The sequence below is a fragment of the Narcine bancroftii genome, chromosome 9 (genome assembly GCF_036971445.1).
Source record: "Narcine bancroftii isolate sNarBan1 chromosome 9, sNarBan1.hap1, whole genome shotgun sequence".
NCBI lineage: Eukaryota > Metazoa > Chordata > Chondrichthyes > Torpediniformes > Narcinidae > Narcine > Narcine bancroftii.
In genome coordinates this window covers 66,605,927-66,624,678 of record NC_091477.1, presented here as the reverse complement: position 1 = coordinate 66,624,678, position 18,752 = coordinate 66,605,927, and the positions used below count along the sequence as shown (strand labels likewise).

General features: G+C 46.2%; 1 protein-coding gene across 1 annotated transcript in view; it reads right to left on the bottom strand.

The window, feature by feature from the left end:
- Positions 1-18,752, bottom strand: part of LOC138742224 (rootletin-like) — a 375,547-nt gene that overhangs the window by 259,629 nt on the left and 97,166 nt on the right. The gene's annotated exons all lie outside the window — the stretch shown is intronic.

The following is an 18,752-nucleotide window of genomic DNA, read 5'->3' as shown; positions in this document are numbered from 1 at the left end:
TGAACAGTGGGTGAACTGTTTAAATAATTTCCTCAACGCCGCCGCTGAAGTGGTCGATTCCAATGAGAAGAAGCTGAAGGTCTTACAGGCATGAGTTGGCCAGAGGGCTTTCCTGGCCATCCAAGGCAGCGCGACCTACGTTGAGGCGATGGCTGAGCTGCGGATGCTGTACAAGCCAAAGGTGAATGAAGTCTACTCCCGTTACCTGCTGGCATCCCGAAAACAACAGCCTGGTGAGTCCGCTGAAGAGTTCATCCGATCCTTGGTCACACTGGGAAAAGACTGTTTGGGGAACCCCACGATCACGATAATGTTAAACCAGTGCGTGGAAGATCCGGTCTGAGGCGCTTGCGTGTCGGTATTGAGGTCGGATTATATCTGACAACATCCCCTCGAGGAGGATCAACTCCCGCTAAAAAGGGCAATCCGCCTGATCAGAATTCTAGACTCGGTGCAGCACCACACGGAATCGATTGTGAGCAGAAGTGTGCCTACGACGTACATTCCGCCATGAGGGCCACCACCCTGGGACTCAGGGTTGGGGGTTACTGACCCGACCACTGCTGCGGTGATGCCATCGGCAACATCGAGATGCAACTTCTGCAGGTAGGCTAGGCACTCTAGACGTTTCTACCCTGCAAAAGGAGCCACATGCTCGGGCTGCAAGAAGAAGGGCCATAACCAGAAGGTCTGTAGGTCCAGACCCCTGTCCTGGATCAGCAGGGCGTGTGTGCCTAAGGAACTTCTAGCACTGACAGCATGTGCGGTAAGATGGGCGCCATCTTACCTGCTATCACCCCCAACCTATACGCCGTGGCCTACTGCCACGACTCTACTTCCCCCTTCTTCTCTGACCAGGGCAGCGTGGAGGTCGCCATCTTGGGTGGACCTCCCCAGTGACGACGGTGACAAGGAGATGCCTGTCCTGACATTGGTAACCCTGAATCAAGCCAGCCCTCATCCGATCTCAAACTCCATGATGCAGATCAAGATGAATGGGTGCAAGACGAACCGCCTCTTTGATAGCGGCAGTACCGAAAATGTTGTTCATCCTGACGTGGTGCACAGATGTTCCCTTCCTCTCAGGCCGATGACCGGATCAGTATCAATGGCAGCAAAGGACCAACAAACTTGTATCAGGGGATACTGTGTAGTGTTTCTAACGGTGGTGGGGGGGGGAGGTGTAACAATGATTCTGAATTGTTGATCAAGCCCCAGCTCTGTGCGCCGATCCTCCTGGGCCTCGACTTTCAGAATCAGTTCAGGAGGGTGACAATAGCTTTCGGGGCCCCCAATCCCCGCTGACCATTCACAGCCCCCAGCTCTCGGACCATCTCCCGCCACCAAACACCCAGTCTCCGGCACTGTCCTGTAGTCTCACCACCTTACAGGTGGCCCCTCCATCATTATTCACGAAACTCACCCCAGACTGTAAACTGATTGCCACTAAGAGTAGGCGCTATAGTACAGAGAATATTCAGTTCATCCGGGCTGAGGTTCTGCGACTCCTGGCGGAGGGGATCATCGCCCCTAGCTTCAGCCCCTGGAGGGTACAGGTCCTTGTGGTCAAAGGGGCACGCAAGCCCCGGATGGTGATCGACTATAGTCAGATCATCAACCGCTTCAAACAGTTGGACGCATACCTGCTACCCTGGATAGCTGGCTTGGTCAATAAGGTCACACGATATAGAGTTTTTTCTACCATTGAGCTAAGTTGGCTTACCATCAGCTCCCCTTCCACCCGAGCGATTGAATCTACATGGGATTTAAGGCCAACAGCAAATTTTTCCACTTCCTGTGGGTGCCTTTTGGTGTGTCTAACAGTGTCTCTGCCTTTCAGAGGGTTATGGACCAGATGGTGGAGGACCACAAGCTGACAGCAACATTCCCATATCTCGACAATGTCACCATCTGCAGCCACGACCAGCAAGACCACAATGCTAACCTTGCCAGGTTCTTATGTATGGCCAAGTCCCTTTAATTGAAGTACAATAAGGACAAGTGCGTGTTTAATACAGATCACCTGGTCCTCCTTGGATGTGTCATGGCATATGGTGTCATTGCCCCGGATCCTGACCACATACAACCCCTTATGGAGCTCCCAGTCCCAAATACCCTGAAGGTGCTGAACAGGTGCCTGGGGCTGTTTTCCTTCTATGCACAATGGGTGCCCAATTACACTGATAAAGCCCACCCCCTGATTAAGTCCACAACTTTCCCATTATCGGTGGAAGCCCAGGCTGCGTTTCACCATATCCGAGGAGACATCACAAAGGCCATGATGCATGTCGTGGACGAATCCATCCCCTTCCAGGTGGAGAGTGATGCCTCCGACTTCGGACTGGCCGCCACACTTAGCCAGGTAGGCAGGCCAGTTGCGTTTTATCCCCGCACCCTGCATGGTCCTGAAGTACATCACTCCTCGCTGCCGGACATCCAGGAACCTACCCCCCATGAGGCATTGTACCTCCCACCCCCCCGGGAGTCCCCCACCAGCACCCTGACCCAGACAATTTCTGCCTCAGACTCTCCCGTGATGACCTCCTTTCCGGAGGAGCGACACACGGACACGCCGGCCCCTTGGCGGTCTGGCAGAAGGAGGAACTTGCCCATGTGACTAAACCTCTAGTCGGAGGGAGCGTCCACCTTTCTGTCTGTTTTTTTCACCCCCCTTTTTCTCTGAATGTTCCCTGTGGTTTCTATTTAAAAAGAGAGGTTGTTTGTACAGGCTGGCCCGCCCTCCTGATGACATCCTCTCCTAGACTCCTCCCTGGTCTCCTCCCATGTGACCCAGGCCATATAGGTCGAGCCCCCTCTCCCTCTCCTCATTTTCCCTAGCCTTGACCTGGGCCAGCAGTCTTGTGTGTAATAAAGCCTATCGTTCCCCTCAGTCTTTGTCTCTGTGATTATTGGGGCAACTGATGGCGCCCAACATCGGTCTCCGCATGTCTACATGGGTTTCCACTGGGGGCTCCAGTTTTTTCCCACCCTTCACAGCATATAGGGATAAATTGGTGTGTTTTGGGAGCAGGTGGCTCATGAGCCGGAAGAGCCTGTTAATGAGCTGTAAAAGTAATCAGCACATTTAGAACGTTGGGAGAAAACTGGAGCCCCCATGGAAAACCCACGCAGACACAGGGAGAACGTACCATCTCCTTAGAGACAGCATGGGATTTGAACCCCGTCCCAATCGCTGACTTCGTAACAGCGTTCCGCTAACAGCGACGCCAACTGTGCCATTCATTTCATTTAATGTATGCTATTGTAGGTGTCTTTTTTATGAAGTTATCTGTCAGTTGCAGCAAGTAAGATTTTCACGGTGTGTACATTGCACAACATATATGACAATAGACTCATCATCAGCAAATCCAAGGCAAGTAGAGCAGCGAAGTTTCCTGACCAGTAAGACTCTCTACACCATGTCCTCCTTGATCGGGAGGGATTGGGGCACAGTCTTCCTGCGAATATCCCCAAGCATCTACCAATGAAATGCAGGGCCTTACAACAATCAAACCATGCATGGATCTAACAACTTGCTTGGAAATCTAATTTGCCTCTTGTATGTCAACCTAACACATCCCTGGTGTTCCTAATTCTGTCCTTAACACTGGATCCAGCTCGAAACTTTCACCCAGGCCAGACCCTGGGCACCAGATCCAGCTTCAAACCTCTCCATGCTCCCAACCTTGCGGGTACATGGATCGACAGGACTTTGTGTAGATTGTGAGGACAAAAGAGGTTGAAACTAAATATGGCTGCATGGGGGATGGGAACGAGCAGAGCGCCATGATGGTTAAACCATGAGCTAGACTGAAAAATAGTCACTCAGGGTGAAAACTGGCCCCATGGCCTAATTTTCCATGCCGACCAAAATGTCCCACCCTCACTAGTCTTGCCTGCCTTTGTTTGCCCTAAATCCATCTAACCCTATCTTATCCATGTATCTGTCCGATTGTTTTCTTGAAGTTGGAATAGTGGCTGCCTAATTAAATTAATTAAAATGCTGGTGTTGCTGCAATGGTAATGTGCCTGGAGAGCAGAGAGTGGAGAAGCGCGACTGCTACAGTGGGGTTCAACTACCCAGCTCTAATGCCGACTGCCCCTTTCAAACTTTAAACATCCTGCTGAAGGTGTTTCTAAGTAAAAACCTGCAACAACGGGATTTGTGCCCAAGACCGCAGCACCTATGCTCGGCAGCAACCAGGTGGGATGCAGCAGACCGGCACAGGAAATGGGGAGAAACACCACCATGGAGCAGGAGAAGGGCAGTGACCCCAGCAGCAGACCAGTGAGGGCAGTAGGGGACAGCATAGCTTCACTCGCAGATGAAATCTACGCCCTATATGACCACAAGAACAAGAAAGAGCCGCCACTGCGCACCCCCATTCTCCCTGATGATCCTCTTATGTCTGTATCAGAGGATGACGTCCGGGCTACCTTCTGGAGAGTGAATCCAAGGAAAGAATCTGATTCGGATGGAGTACCTGGCCAAGTATTAAAAACCAGTGCTGACCAACTTGCCAATGTATTCATGGATATCCTCAACATCTCACTCTGGAGGAGCGTGGTATTCACCTGTTTCAAACACGTGTCAATTGATGGTGCACAAGAAGATCATAGTACCCTGCCTTATCACTATAGATTAGTAGCACTTACATTGCCCATCGTTGCCATCTCACTGGCTCGACACAAAGCCCTGGAACACCTGGACAGCAAAGATGCATTCATCAGGATGCTCTTTATCGACTACAGTTTGATATTTTACACTATCATCCCCTCAAAACTGATCAGCAAACTCCAAGACCTGGGACTCAACATCCCATTGTGTAATTGGATCATGGATTTCCTCAACTCCAGTCTACAATTAGCAAGGATTGGTAAGAACTTCTCCTCTACAATCTCCATCAGTACTAGAGAACCACAGGGTTGTGTTCTTAGCCACTTCTCTATTTGCTTTACACCTACAACTGTGTGGTTCGGTATGACAACACCATTTACAAATATGCTGACAATACCACAGGTTGTATAAAGTGGGGCAATGAGTCAGCAAACAAGAAGAAGATTGAAAATGTGTCCGAATGGTGTACTAACAATAAAGTCACACTCAATGTCACCAAAACCAAGGAGCTGATGGTTGACTTCCAGAAGGGAAAAGAAGAGGTGGACAATCTAGTGATCATTGGGGGATCAGTGGTGGAGAGGGTGAGCAAATTGAAGTTCTGGGGAGTCCCTCTCCCAGAGGATCTTTTCTGGTCCCATCACACTAATGGCACCATGAAGAAAGCACGTAAGTGCCTCTATTTCCTCAGAGGTTTGTGGAGGTTTGTTATGACACCAGAAACACTGGCAAATTTCTACAGAGGTGTGGTGGAAAGTGCGCTGACCAGCTGCATCATGGTCTCGTATGGGGACACCAATATCCCTGAGCCTTCCAAAAGGTAGTGGACACAGCCCAGGACATCACACCAAAACCCTCCCCACCATCAAGAACAACCACAGGGAACGCTGCCATCAGAGAGCAGCAGCAATCATCAATGACATTCACCACCCAGCACACGCTCAAGTCTTGCTGTTACCATCAAGAAAGAGATGTAGGTGCCACAAAACTCGCACCACCAGGTTCAGGAACAGCTGCTAAACCTCCACCATCAGAATCCTCAACAACGAACTCATTCAGGGACTCATTTAAGGACTCTTATTTTAGCAGTGTATTTTTTTCTCCCTCTCTGTATTGCAGTCAGTTGTTTATATTTATTTATTTTTTACATTGTGTTCAGTTTTTTGGTTTTTTTTTGCACTATCAATTAATGGTGATTCGGCCTCTCCTGCAGGAAAAAGGAACCTCAGGATTGTCCGTGATATCGTGTGTGTACTCGGACAATAAATCGGAAATCTGAAACCTAAAGTGTGCTCTGCCATTTAGGTGAGGACACACCAGATGACTGAAGGGAAGTTGGCTTCTATTTACCTTGCATTTCATTTCATAACTAACAACTCCTCACTTCTTCCTCTCCAGTGGATTTTGTGTGGTCCATTTGGAGAGGGGTCCATGTTGCAATGATGCAAAGGGTGCACTCGACTCAGGGTGTAGTTTCTGCATGAGGGATGATTGCGATATTCAATCTAACAGTCGCAAAGTATTTCCAAAAGATATATTCTTCTTATTATATTCACAGAGTCTCATGTGCACCTCCTGCTTTGTCCGCACCAGATGGATACTTCTGGTTTGATTGTTTTAAACAAAGAATACTTCTTTGCAAAGGCAGGGGAATTTCCGAGCACAAAATCATCAATGGGTATTAGTAAGGGGCAAAGGTTCTGGGGGATTGTGTTAGTGGGGGTTGTTGGGGGGGGGGGGGTTGGTCAGAGGGGAATGGTTGTGATGAGTCAATTCCAAACAGTTGGCTCATCCTCTGTAGACAGGTTGTCCCGCTAACAGGGAACAGCTGGCTGTAGCCTGCAACAATCTAATCCTCTGTGAGGGCTGGGGGAAAGGGAGGAAGGCAGGGGGCACCATTAACTCTGGTTCCTCAAAACAAATTCTTTGTATTTAATCTTCACTCTTTGGGCAGATAATGTTTCACAACATAGTCTCCACTGTTTTAATTGTTAACAATGTCCCTGTAATGGTCTAATTACACTGCCAGCTCAGCTGCTCTGTATCATAGCAAAGATCTTTATTTGGTTTCAGTGGAAATTAAAACCAGATCCTTGTGTTCAATGCCACTGAACTGCCTCCTTGCTTCTGGGAGCACATGCTTTTAAAACTCGTAACTTCACCTGGAGAAGCCTACAGATACATCTACTGCGTTCACTTTCTGCAAGCCTGAATGGGACTGCTTCTCAGGGCTAACTCAGCTAACTCCACAGTCTCCCATCTGACACTGAGATTGTAACTCTGAGCCAGCATCAATAGCCTCTTTCACACTTGCCAGTGGTCCCAGGAATCACTGATTGCCGATCGGCTTTTAAAGTACCAAGGGTGAAAGCAAAATCAGCTCAACACCGGTGTCAGATGACGTCATCTCACGCCAGGGTTTGGCGGCCTCGACCCCTGGTGCAATCCCCGTGGGAAAAAAAAGCGATGGTAGACCTGACCCCAGAATGTCATGTTGCAGACAAACCTCTCTATGAATGCTCTGTGCATGCAGCTGGGCATTCAGCCCTTTCTCTGCCGCATGGAATTCTGGGAGGTCAGGCCTGCCATTGCCCCTAAATAGGGGCTACACAGGTCAAGACAAGGTTGGGAATCAGACTTAAATATAATAATTGGAGAACAATGCTGGTCTGATTGGTGTCAAGACTATTAATGTAAGATACAGACTGGTGCAATATAATTTCTGGCATCAGCTGTGCCTCATGCCACAAAAGATGAACAAACTTAAACCAAAATTTTCAGATCAATGTTTTAGAAGCAGCAGTGAGGTAGGTGCCTTTCTACATTCAACCTGCTCATATCCCAAAGTGAAAACTTTCTGGGTAGATCTGGGTGTTCTTCTAGAACAAGTTATTGGAAAACAATTTCTACAGATCCTAGAATGATGCTTGTTAGAAAATGTTAAAGACATAAGACTTACAAAGAAGCTGTCAAAACATCAATTACAATTTGCTCAGATCACATTGGCAGTGGCCAGGGAATGTATAGGGGTGACCTGGAAGTCCAATTCCCATTTTAGGATTGGCACGTTGGAATGCGGAATTTGCAAAACTGTGTCGTCCCCCCCGGAGAAACTCACTTCTAATCTGAGGAATAAGTATGACGTATTTATGGATATTTGGCACCCATGCCTACAGCATGTAGGGATTAATCTTTAATTGTTGCTCCCCCCCCCCCCCCCCCACCTTTACCCTTTCCCCTCTCTGATCCAGAAAAGTCATATAATTTTTAGGCCTGAGAGATTGGTGAAGGTGCCTGGCAGATCTTTCTCTTCTTATTTCTATCCTACTCTTATACCTGTTCTTTCTTTTGTTTTCTCTCTTTTTCTAAGGGATAAGGAAGAGGGCTATTCACAATTATAGTCAACAATGAGGATTGTTGTTAAATACATTGGTTAATTGTATCATTGGATTTATTTGACTGATTTATCTTGTAAATTCTTTAAATGAAAAGTTCAAAACAAAATTTTGGAACTGACTTCCAGACGACAACAAGAGGCCAAGGCAAATTGACACAGAGTGCCTATTTTAGATCAAGCCTTAGCTGTGGCGCAGTTAACATAGCAATGAGCGCAGCGCCAGTGATCGGGACTGGGGTTCAAATCCTCTGCTGTCTGTAAGGAGTTTCTACGTTCTCCCCATGTCTGCCTGGGTTTTCCTTGGGTGCTCCATTTTCCTCCCACCCTTCAAAACATACAGGTGTTCTAGGTCAGCTGCGTGTAATCAGGTGGCATGGGCTGGAAGGGCCTATTCCCGTTACTGTGCTGTGTGTATGTATGTGTAGACTCCAGTAGGAGTCAAACACAGGCTTTTAAACCAAATATAGACGGTCATCATATGCCGAGAAGCAGAAGGGCAGGGGTGGGCCAGTCAAACCTACTTAACCATTTAATGAGGTCATTGTTGGGGGACGTGGCAAAATGGTGTATGGAGCGGACGTGCATTCCCGGTCTCCCCCAGGCAGTTATATAAATACCCATTTTAAGAATATTTCTTTTCTGTTAAAAGTCTTTGTTTTGTTTATCAATTGTTTTTAGTTTAAAATGGCAACAAAGATTGAGGAAAATAGAGTTCAAATACAGAACAAAACTACACTCTCCGACTTTGGAAGAAACTCGGCCTACTTGCCCAGACAGAACCACGGAGTCAAGGCTGGAATTTTCTTAAGAACGGAGCTCATTAATTGGACTGTCAGATAAGCTGGCCTTGGACACCCCTCTGAAAGATGTTTAAAATGGCAACAAAGATTAAGGAAAATAGAGTTCAAATACAGAACAAGACTACACTCTCCGACTTTGGAAGAAACTCGGCCTACTTGCTCAGACAGAACCACGGAGTCAAGGCTGGAATTTTCTTAAGAACGGAGCTCATTAATTGGACTGTCGGATAAGCTGGTCTTGGACACCCCTCTGAAAGATGGTGATGAATATTGATTTGAAATGTTTTATGAAGATAAATTGCAGTAATTGGCATTGGTTGCCCGTGAGTTTTAAAAATCCAGATAACATTAAAGTTTATTAGTGATTTTTTTTGGATGGAATATCGGAAGGATGAATTTATTATCTATAAATACAGAACAAAATTACATTCTTTGACTTTGGAAGAAATTTGACCTATTTGCCCAGCCAGAGCCGGAGTTGGTGCTGGAATTTTCTCAAGAACAGAACTTATTAAAGTTGATTTCGGACTCCTTTTTGAAAGATGGCGACGATTGTTGATTTGAAATATTTGAAATATTTTCTGAAGATAAACATATATATGGAACTCCTTGACCTGCAATAAGGTTTATCAGTGATTTTTTTTTTGGATGGAATATTGGAAGAGTGAATTTATTATCTGTGAGTATGCATACATTGCAAACAGATTTTAATAGTTTTGAAAAGGTTTTTTTTAAACTAAACAACAAGATCAGTTTAATATTGAGAAAATTGGAAAAAACGGAAACTTTATTATTAAATTTGGAAATTCAGTAGAAAGAAACTATGAACAAGATTGATGATTTATAAAATTAAAGTCGAAGGAGCAATGTCCAAGAAGAGTTAAAATTTTTGAATAAGTTTTTCTTGAAAATAAACAATAATTTCAACTTAACATTGAGAAGATTGACAAAGTGGAAAATTTGGTATTAAATTGGGAAACACAGAAGAAAGAACTTATGAATAACATTGATGCTTTAGAAGATCAAGACCGAAGGAATTATGTTCAAGAAAATTTTAAAAGATTTGAAAAAAACTTTTTTTGAAAGTAAGCTACAAATTCAACTTGAGACTGAGGAGAATGGAAGATTCGGTGTTGAACTGGGATGTTCAGAGGTGTTTTAATTCAGTGGATGAAATTCAGGAAGACTTGAAAAAAAAATTTTAAAAAAAACTTTTGGGAGGGTGGAAAGGGTGCAAAATTTAATATCAAGTTTGGATTTTCAAAAAAAAGAGTTTATGAATAAGATTGGTTAAATTGATGGACCGGGGTTTTATGGATATAAGAAATGATGATTTTTCGGTTTATACGTGTATTTTGTCTGCCTGGGGGGGGGGGAGGGAGTGGTACTTCTGCTCCCGAAAGTCATATGCCACTTGTGGTTTATACCACACCCATTTGGGTTTTTGGGAATTAACCACCACAAGGTGGTTTCCTAAGGGGTGAGGGGAGGTGGGGGGGGGGGTGAAAATTTGAAAATTATTTAGAATCTATTATGTAATATTATACTAAGTCAATTTGAAATGAATGTATGGAGATACTATAAATAAATTTTGAAAAAAAAAATGAGGTCATTGTTAAATAGCACCTCAAGTCCATTTATCTCCATACCTGAAGCATTAAATGGGAAAATCTCCCAAGAAGGTTCATTGTCAAATTGTCATGAACATGGGACAAAAGTGAGGAAGGCAAAAGTCAGGCCAAAAGAAATGTAGGACTGATGTCAGGAAGTTCTTCCTTCACTAAATGACATGTGGAAAGACCTTCAAGGTAAGATAGTGGAACCACAGTTCTGGGATTGTTTGTGAAATAATCAAATACTCTCAAATAATATCTGTGAGGGCTTTCCAGATTAGATCAAGGGCACAAATAACCTCACTCAGCTGAAAGCAAGAACCAAAGCTTGAAGATATAGGGGTATAGCTGCTAAATCAAAATTAAGGCTAATGGATATTTGTTAACCAAATATACCAAGGACCTGAGCAAACACAGGAATAGTGACTTATTACCCACAATGTGATTATCAGAGCAGGCGCAAGGACTGAATGCCCTAATTTCAAATAGGTTTCCAGAATTCTTAACTTTTGTTTGAGATTTCCATTATCTCCAGAGAGTTTTGTTGAAAAAAAACCTGGCCATCTAATATAGAATTGTTTGTTAATACATTTCCACTAATGTGATATAGTGCAAAAAATATCCCTGTTTGAATTGACCCTTGGCTCTCTCTCACATATCCCTTATCTTGTTTGACTTGGCTACATCCCTTGCTTCCCACGCTCCAAGCCCAAGTGGATCAATCCTAAGTAACTGCATTAGAATTCAATGTTACTTTCCAACTTATAAAATCAGATGAAATTCTGCTTACAACCAGAAGAGAAATTGAAACTTTCTTCCTTTCTCTTACCGATGTTTTCCGACCAGCGAAGGCAAGAGCAGTGGGGGCTTGGGGTGAGAGTGAAGGAGACAGCAAGCACCCCTGGGCAAGATCCTCAGAGGGAAGGTTCAGAGAAAATGAAGAGAAATTAATTCCACACAGTTACAGCAACGCCTGAAAGGGAATGAAGGTCTTTCCAATTTGGCTTTTTTTTTCTGGTCAAAATCCAAAGTTCAAATTTATTGTCAAAGTATGTGCATAACATCGTATGCAAACCTGAAATTCTCATTCCTGTAGGCCAGGCAGACTTTATACTTATCAGTAACTGTAAACTGTACACAAGATGGACATACAAAAGAGAAATGTAAACAAAGAAAGAAATGTAAACACTCTGTGCAATACAGAAAAAAATAAATATTCAGTAATAAATAACGGGCAAAGTCAGAGTCCTTGAATGAGTCCCTGATTGTCATTGAGGAGTCTGATGGTGAATGGGTAGCAGCAGTTCCTGAACCTGGTCTTGAGACACCTACACCTCTTTCTCGCAGCAGCGTGAACAGAGCGTGTCCTGGGTGGTGTGGGTTCTTGATGATTGCTGCTGCCCTCCAACGGCAGATGTGGTTGATAGTGGGGAGAGTTCCACCTGTGATGTGCTGGGCTAGGTCCACTGTCTTTTGCTGAGCTTTTTGCCAGCAGAGGTTCAGCACATGGTCGAAGACTTGATTAAACTTCCACAGGTTCCACAGGTCAGCTGATTTGTTACATCATGGCCTTTCTTTTGGGAAACGAGGACCCAGGAATGCAGAAAGAGAAGCCGAAGGAAAATGCCAACTCGAGCCAAATCCAGCAATGGGATTGAAGGCATCCGCACAAGGAAGGCAGTCAACATCATTCAGGATCCCCAACACCTCTCTTTTAACTGCTGCCTTTGAGCAGAAGGTATAAAAGTCTGAAGTCTGGCACATCCATGTCCAAAGTTCCAAAGACATACAGAGTTTGCAGATTAATTGGTCACATGGTGGTAATTAAGCAGGACAGGCTTGTGGGTCGGAATGGCCTGTCACCATGCTGTTTAAATTTAAATGTAAAAACAGCTTCTTCCCCCACCCCCTGCACCCCCTTCCACCAACACTGCTCCCCCCAAGAGTTAATAGGCTCTAGAATCTCCCTGTAATGAAAGAGACACTGTATCTTTACCACAGAAAACTAGAACACAGTGATGCTCCATCAATGAGTCATAAGACTGAAGTTGACCAAAACTGATAGGCTTTTATTCACAATAGAATGAAGGCACATCCCTGCTGGTTGACTGTCCCGAACTGAGGAGAGGGCTGCAGGACAATCACCTTTATTCGGAAACCTGTGGGAGGGGCCACTGGGTCAATGGGTGCACCCAGGCCGATAAATATATACATACAATGGTTTACCACATTCACCCGATGGGGTGAAATGATGATGGTACGATTACAAATTAAGTCTTTTGGGTGGTCTGATTTTCTGCTGTGATTATTGTAGTACCGGCTGTGATCACAGCACAGCAAAGGGGTCCTGGACATTCTGGGGTGCCTGTTTGCAGTCATCAGCATTGAGCTGATGGGTGTGGGGAGATGAGACTGGTGTGTCATTTGTTGGGGCTAATGTAATGTGCCTTGGTCCTGATGCATCATGAGAGAAGAAGAGTGGGAGGGGTGTGGGGTGATCAATTGTGGTCTCCGGAGTCCCTGAGTGAACTAGGTCCATAACAAAGACAACCATGCCCATCAGGGTACACCATAGAGGTGTATTATGGATTGGCGTGGAGGAGATGGATCTTTTCGACCAGTGGGTCGGACTTGTGACTCCTCACATGTTTCTGGAGTAGGACTGGCCCTGGGGACGTCAGCCATGCCAGCTGTCGCTGATTTCCTGGGAAAGGAAAACATACGTTCATGCGGTGTGGCATTAGTGGAGTGGAGCATCTCAGGAAAGACTCCCAGCCAGTGTGAGACTGGAAGGCCCCTAGACCACAGGGCTAAGAGCACAGCCTTCCAGACTGTAGTGTTCTCCCTTTCCTTGTGCCTGTTGTAGCTAGTAGTCCTGCTTGTGGTGATGCCTCTAGCCTGAGGTACTGGCGCAGCTCATCAGTCATAAAAGAGGACCCTCGGTCGCTGTGAATTTAGCTGGGGAAGGCAAACAGAGTAAGAAATCGTGTAGGGCCTTGATGAATGTGGCATCTGTCAAGTCAGGGCATGGGATGGCGAACAGAAAACGCGAGTACTCATTAATGACATTGAGCAAGTACACATTGTGTTCCAAGGATGGGAGGGGACCTTTGAAATCGACACTCAGGTGTTTAAAGGGGGCAGGTTGCCTTTATCAACTGTTCTCTATCTGGCCCGTAGAAGTATGGTTTACACTATGCGAAGACTGCCAGTTTTTGGTTATCGACCTGATCTCTTTGATGGAGAAAGACAGGTTGTTGGTGACTCCGGATGGCAGAGGCCATTGTGAAGGGCTTGTAAGCAGTTGATTTGTGTGATGGCACAGTGCAGTGAACTGAGATTCACCGGTGATGGGTTGTGCTGATGGCTGGCTCCTCCCCGAGGCTCTGCCCCCATCTACCCATACATAACCCAGGTTTTCTGCCTAAACCCTGATCTCTACCAAAGACTACTGTGAGACCCTGCCCTTTGTTATAAGCTAATAATAGTGTGCATTCTCCCTCAGTCCTGAGAGTTTTTACTTGTGCTACAATTTTATTATAACAAAAGGATAGATGTGCTGCTCAAGCCAAGTTTACTCCTGATTGACCCTCTGCCCCAGATGCTGTTGAGGAGTTTGCTTACTGGCTGGATGGCTTCCAGGCCAACTTGAATGCGACCAGGCACGTGTTTAACACTGATAAACTCAAGAGGTCAGCCCTCGTTTCCGGGGAGGGGGGTGACACTAAAGGGTGTGCAATCATTCGGGACTGTGCAACTTATGATGCTGCCATTGAGGCTTTGAAGGCTCAGTACTTTAAGTCACAAAGTGATGCCCTAGCGAGGCATTGACTCGCTCTACGTTAGCAGTGGTCTGGAGACCATCGATGACTATCTGTTTGACCTGTGGACTCTCATCTAGAAATGCTGATATGAAACGACTACCAGCCCTAGTCGCGGGGATCCACTCAAGAAAAGTGAGGCACTGACAACTCAAGTCAGGTAAGAAGATGTGGCCAGCCACTTTGAACTGCCCAAGTCCCTTGAAAAGCCCCAGCTCAAGACCGACAACCCTTGAAGCCAATGACAACACTCTTCCAGCGAACCCTTCCCAGGACCAGCAGCCCCTGCTACCACTGCCCTAAAAGCAGCCACTTCCCATGTTAGGGAGCACTCTTGTACTAGGGAGTGTTTCTTCTGCAGTAGAAGCCAGTATCCTCACTCTCGACGCCCAGCTAAGGACTCTATCTGCTCCAGCTGCGGTAAGAGGGGACACTGGGAGAGGGTCTGCTGTGCGAAAGGAACACCGGGAAAATCCACAGCCTGCACTGCTCCTGACTCTGACTCCAAGCCATCACCCTCAGCCCCAAAATCACCAGAGCCTACCTGCTGTGCTACTTGCCAAAGGAGAGTGGCAGTTGAAAAACAGCACGAAAATCTCGGCGGTCATCTTTCCACAATTCAAATCAGAATTTAGCGCCATCATCGTCAGAGGAGGAAGAAGGACGGCCATTTTGCCGTGCCATGAGGTCAATGCCATCTTGCCTGCTGGCGCATCAGGAAGGAGGACTATGGAGCGAGGAAGACTATGGAACCTCCAGGGTCCTAGCATTAATGGTTCTGGACCAAAACAGACCACATCAACACAGCATCTCTATGGTGACTGTCAAGATAAATGAATACTCAACTTGATGCTTAATTGACACTGACTCTACAGAAAGTTTCATAGACTCGGGAATACAAACTAAAACGAGAGCCTTCAAATTACCGTATATTTCTGTTGTCTCATTCATACTCTGCTCGTATTCAAGAACATTGTTCTGTACATTTGTCTTTTGAGGGGGGAGGGGGAATTTTGTAAACTTTGGTTGTATGTGCTTAACGATTTGTGTGCTCTGGTGCTGTTGGGTCTTGACTTCTTGCGTCACCTTAAAAGTGTGACCTTGGAGAATTCTGGTCCCCTACCTCCCATAACAGTTTGGAATGGAGAGCCATTAAAATTGGAGCCCAAATGCAGCCTCTCCAGACTTAATATCGCACCCCCCCATCCCTCTTCCCAAACCTGTCTCCAGATTGCAAGCCAATTGTTATGAAGAGCAGGCGGTACTTTACTGCTGATCGGGAGTTTATAAAGTCAGATACTCAATGCCTGCTTGAGGAGAAAATCATTGAACCCAGCCCTACCCCTTGGAGAGCGCAACTGGTTGTAGTAAAAGGGGAAAATAAGTCCAGGCTAGTAATTGACGATAGCCAAACAATTAATTGGTACACCCTCCTGGACACATAACCCCTTCCTCCAATTTAGACCATTGACTTGAAGGTTACCTATCAACAGCTGTCAATCTGTTATGAGGTCCATCCCTATATGGCTTTTGAGGCATTTGTCTCCCAGACCCTGCAAGGCCACAAGCTCCGGAATCCCTCTGTGGAGAAAGAGGCTCAAGACATTGTGGATTCTATCAGGCACTGGAGGCACTATCTGGCTGGTAGGAAATTTATGCTGCTCACTGCCCAGCACGCTGTCACATTTATATTTAATAACGTCAAGAGGGGCAAAATTAAAATTGATAAGTTTTCTAGGTGGAGGATCGAACTCTCCACCTGCATCGCCTATCGGCCAGGTTCCCTTAATGAGCCTCCAGATGCTTTATCCAGAGGAAGCTGAGCCTACATAACAAACTCTGCCATCCAGGTGTTACCCTCAAGGCTCATTTTGTCAAGCCACATAATCTACCCCATTCCACGGAAGGTATCAGGGAAATGACCAGGATCTGCCCGGTCTACACGGATTGGAAGCCACACTTCTACCAACCCTCAAACGGGCACCTGATAAAGTCATACTGGCCCTTCTAATGGCTCAGTGTCGATTTTAAGGGTGTCTCCCCTCCATGAACAGGAACACGTTCTTTCTCTCCATCACTGACAGGAACTCCCGCTTCCATTCTCTATCCCATGTCTAGATTCCTCCACTTTCTCGGTTATCAAGGCCCTAGATTATATTTTCACCCTGTTCGGGTATTCTGACTGTATCCATAGTGACCCGAGCTCATCATTTATGAGCAAGGAGCTACATCAGTAGCTGCTGGCAAGTGGAATTGCATCCAGTAGGACTACTAGCTACAACCCCTGGGGGAACAGGCAGGTTGGAAAGGTAAACACCACAGTCTGGAAAGCTGTCAAATTGGCCCTCAAGAGGCCTCCCAGACTCAGGCTGGCAGGATGTCCTACCTATGGCCTCCACTCCATTTGGTCGCTACTCTGTGCAGCCACCAATGTGACTCCTCATGAACATTTCCTCAATTTTGAATGAAGATCGGCATCAGGAACGACACTCCCAATTTGGCTCACCACACCAGGTCCAGTCCTTCTAAGAAAGCAAAACCAACGCCCTAGTGGAGAGGATGAGACTACTCCATGCCAAACCCACGTACACCTACATGGAGTAGCCGGATGGCAGGGAAGACACAGTCTCTATCAGGGAACTGAGAGTCATTTGCTTCAGGTGACCCACTAGTTCCAAAACTCTTTCTCACCAGCTACAATCAGGGCCTCAGGAGATTCAGTTCAGGAGGAAGAATCATCCCCTTCTGTCATAGAACCGGAGACCCTACCCGGCCACTGTACCTCCCCTATGAGGGGACCAGGAGACCCAAGGAGCCCAAGGCCCACCAGTGCCGAGGCACTCCTCCAGGATTTCCAGACCTCCAGATCGTTTAAATCTGTAAATAATTGTATATATTCTGATTTTTTTTTGCTGAATCTGTCTTCATCCACATGCCCTAATTCTGCTGGATGGGTTTAGTGCAATGAACTGAGATTCACTGGTAATGGATTGTGCTGATGACTGGCTCCTTCCATTGGTTCCACTCCCATATATAACCCAGGTTTCACCCCTAAACCCTGAGCCCTACTGAAGATCATTGTAAGACCCTATCCTTTGTTATGAGCTAATAAAAACATGTGTTCTCCCTCCAGTCATGAGAGCTTTTATTCGCACTACACACAGGTTCCACAGGATAGTGCATCTGGGGGCTCAATAAGTTTCCCAGGTTGGTACAACATATCATAATTGTAGATGGAAATTCAATTCTCCATCTCAATATCCTGTCATTCTTGATTTTATCTCACTGCTGGTTATAGAACATGAATGCAATGCACGTTGATCGGTTAGCAAGGGAGACTTTTCCTGGCCAGGTGGTGTTTACAGAGCCGTACTGCCTTGTCAGCGAGTTGGGCCTCCTTCGCGAAAGAGGAGTGCAGAACTTAGGGGCCTTGAAGGGTGCGGGTAAAGAAAGCGTCGGGTCTGCCCACCTGGTTAAGTATGGTAGCCAGAGCAAAGTCTGATGAATCCACCTGGAAAGGTGGATGAATCCACCGTATGCATCGTGGCTTTGGCAACTTCTGCCTTGATGCGGCTGAAGGCTTCAGGAACCTCTGGTGTTAGGGGAAAAAAGGTGGATTTAACAATTTAACAAGGGGGTTGTTGGGGACTTGCAGGGCATAATAAGTGAAAAAGCCCAGGCACTTCTTCAGGGTTTTGAGGCTGTGGGGGCGGGACAGTTCCAGGTACGGGCACAAGTGATCAGGGTCAGGACCAATGACTCTGTTCTCAATGACCCAGCTAAGTATGACGGGCCGGGTTGTGTGAAATACTTACTTAGCCTTATTGTGTGAAGTTAAGTACCTTAGCGATCTCGAGGAATTGTAGAAGATTGGCATCATGGCCTTGCAGGTCATGACTACAAATGGTGATGTTGTCGAGATAGGGAAATGTGGCCTGCAGCTGGTACTGATCTACCATGTGGTCCATTTCCTGTTGGAAGACCGAGACGCTGTTGGTGATGCTGAAGGGAACTCTTATGAAATGATAGAGCCAGCCATCTGCCTCGAACCCAGTATATTGGTGACCATCCAGGCGGATGGGAAGTTGATGTTATGCTGATTTTAGGTCAATGGTAGAGAAGACCCGATATTGTGCAATTTGGTTCACCATTTCAGTAAAAGTAACCAGAATAGGACATATGCAGTTAAGGAGGGGGGCATTGAGGCACGCAGAGGAGCAGAGGGACCTGGGGGTTATGGTACAGAGTTCATTGAAGGTGGATTCCCATGTAGACAGGGTGGTTAAGAAGGCATATGGTATGCTGGCCTTCATAGGAGCTGGGAAGTGATGCTGCAGCTGTTTAAGGCGTTTGTGAGGCCTGGTTTGGAGTACTGTGCTCAGTTCTGGTCTCCAAATTATAGAAAGGATATAGATAATGTGGAGAGAATGCAGAGAAGGTGTACAAGGATGTTGCCTGGCTTACAGCATCTTGATTACAGAGAAAGATTAAGGAGACTGGGAC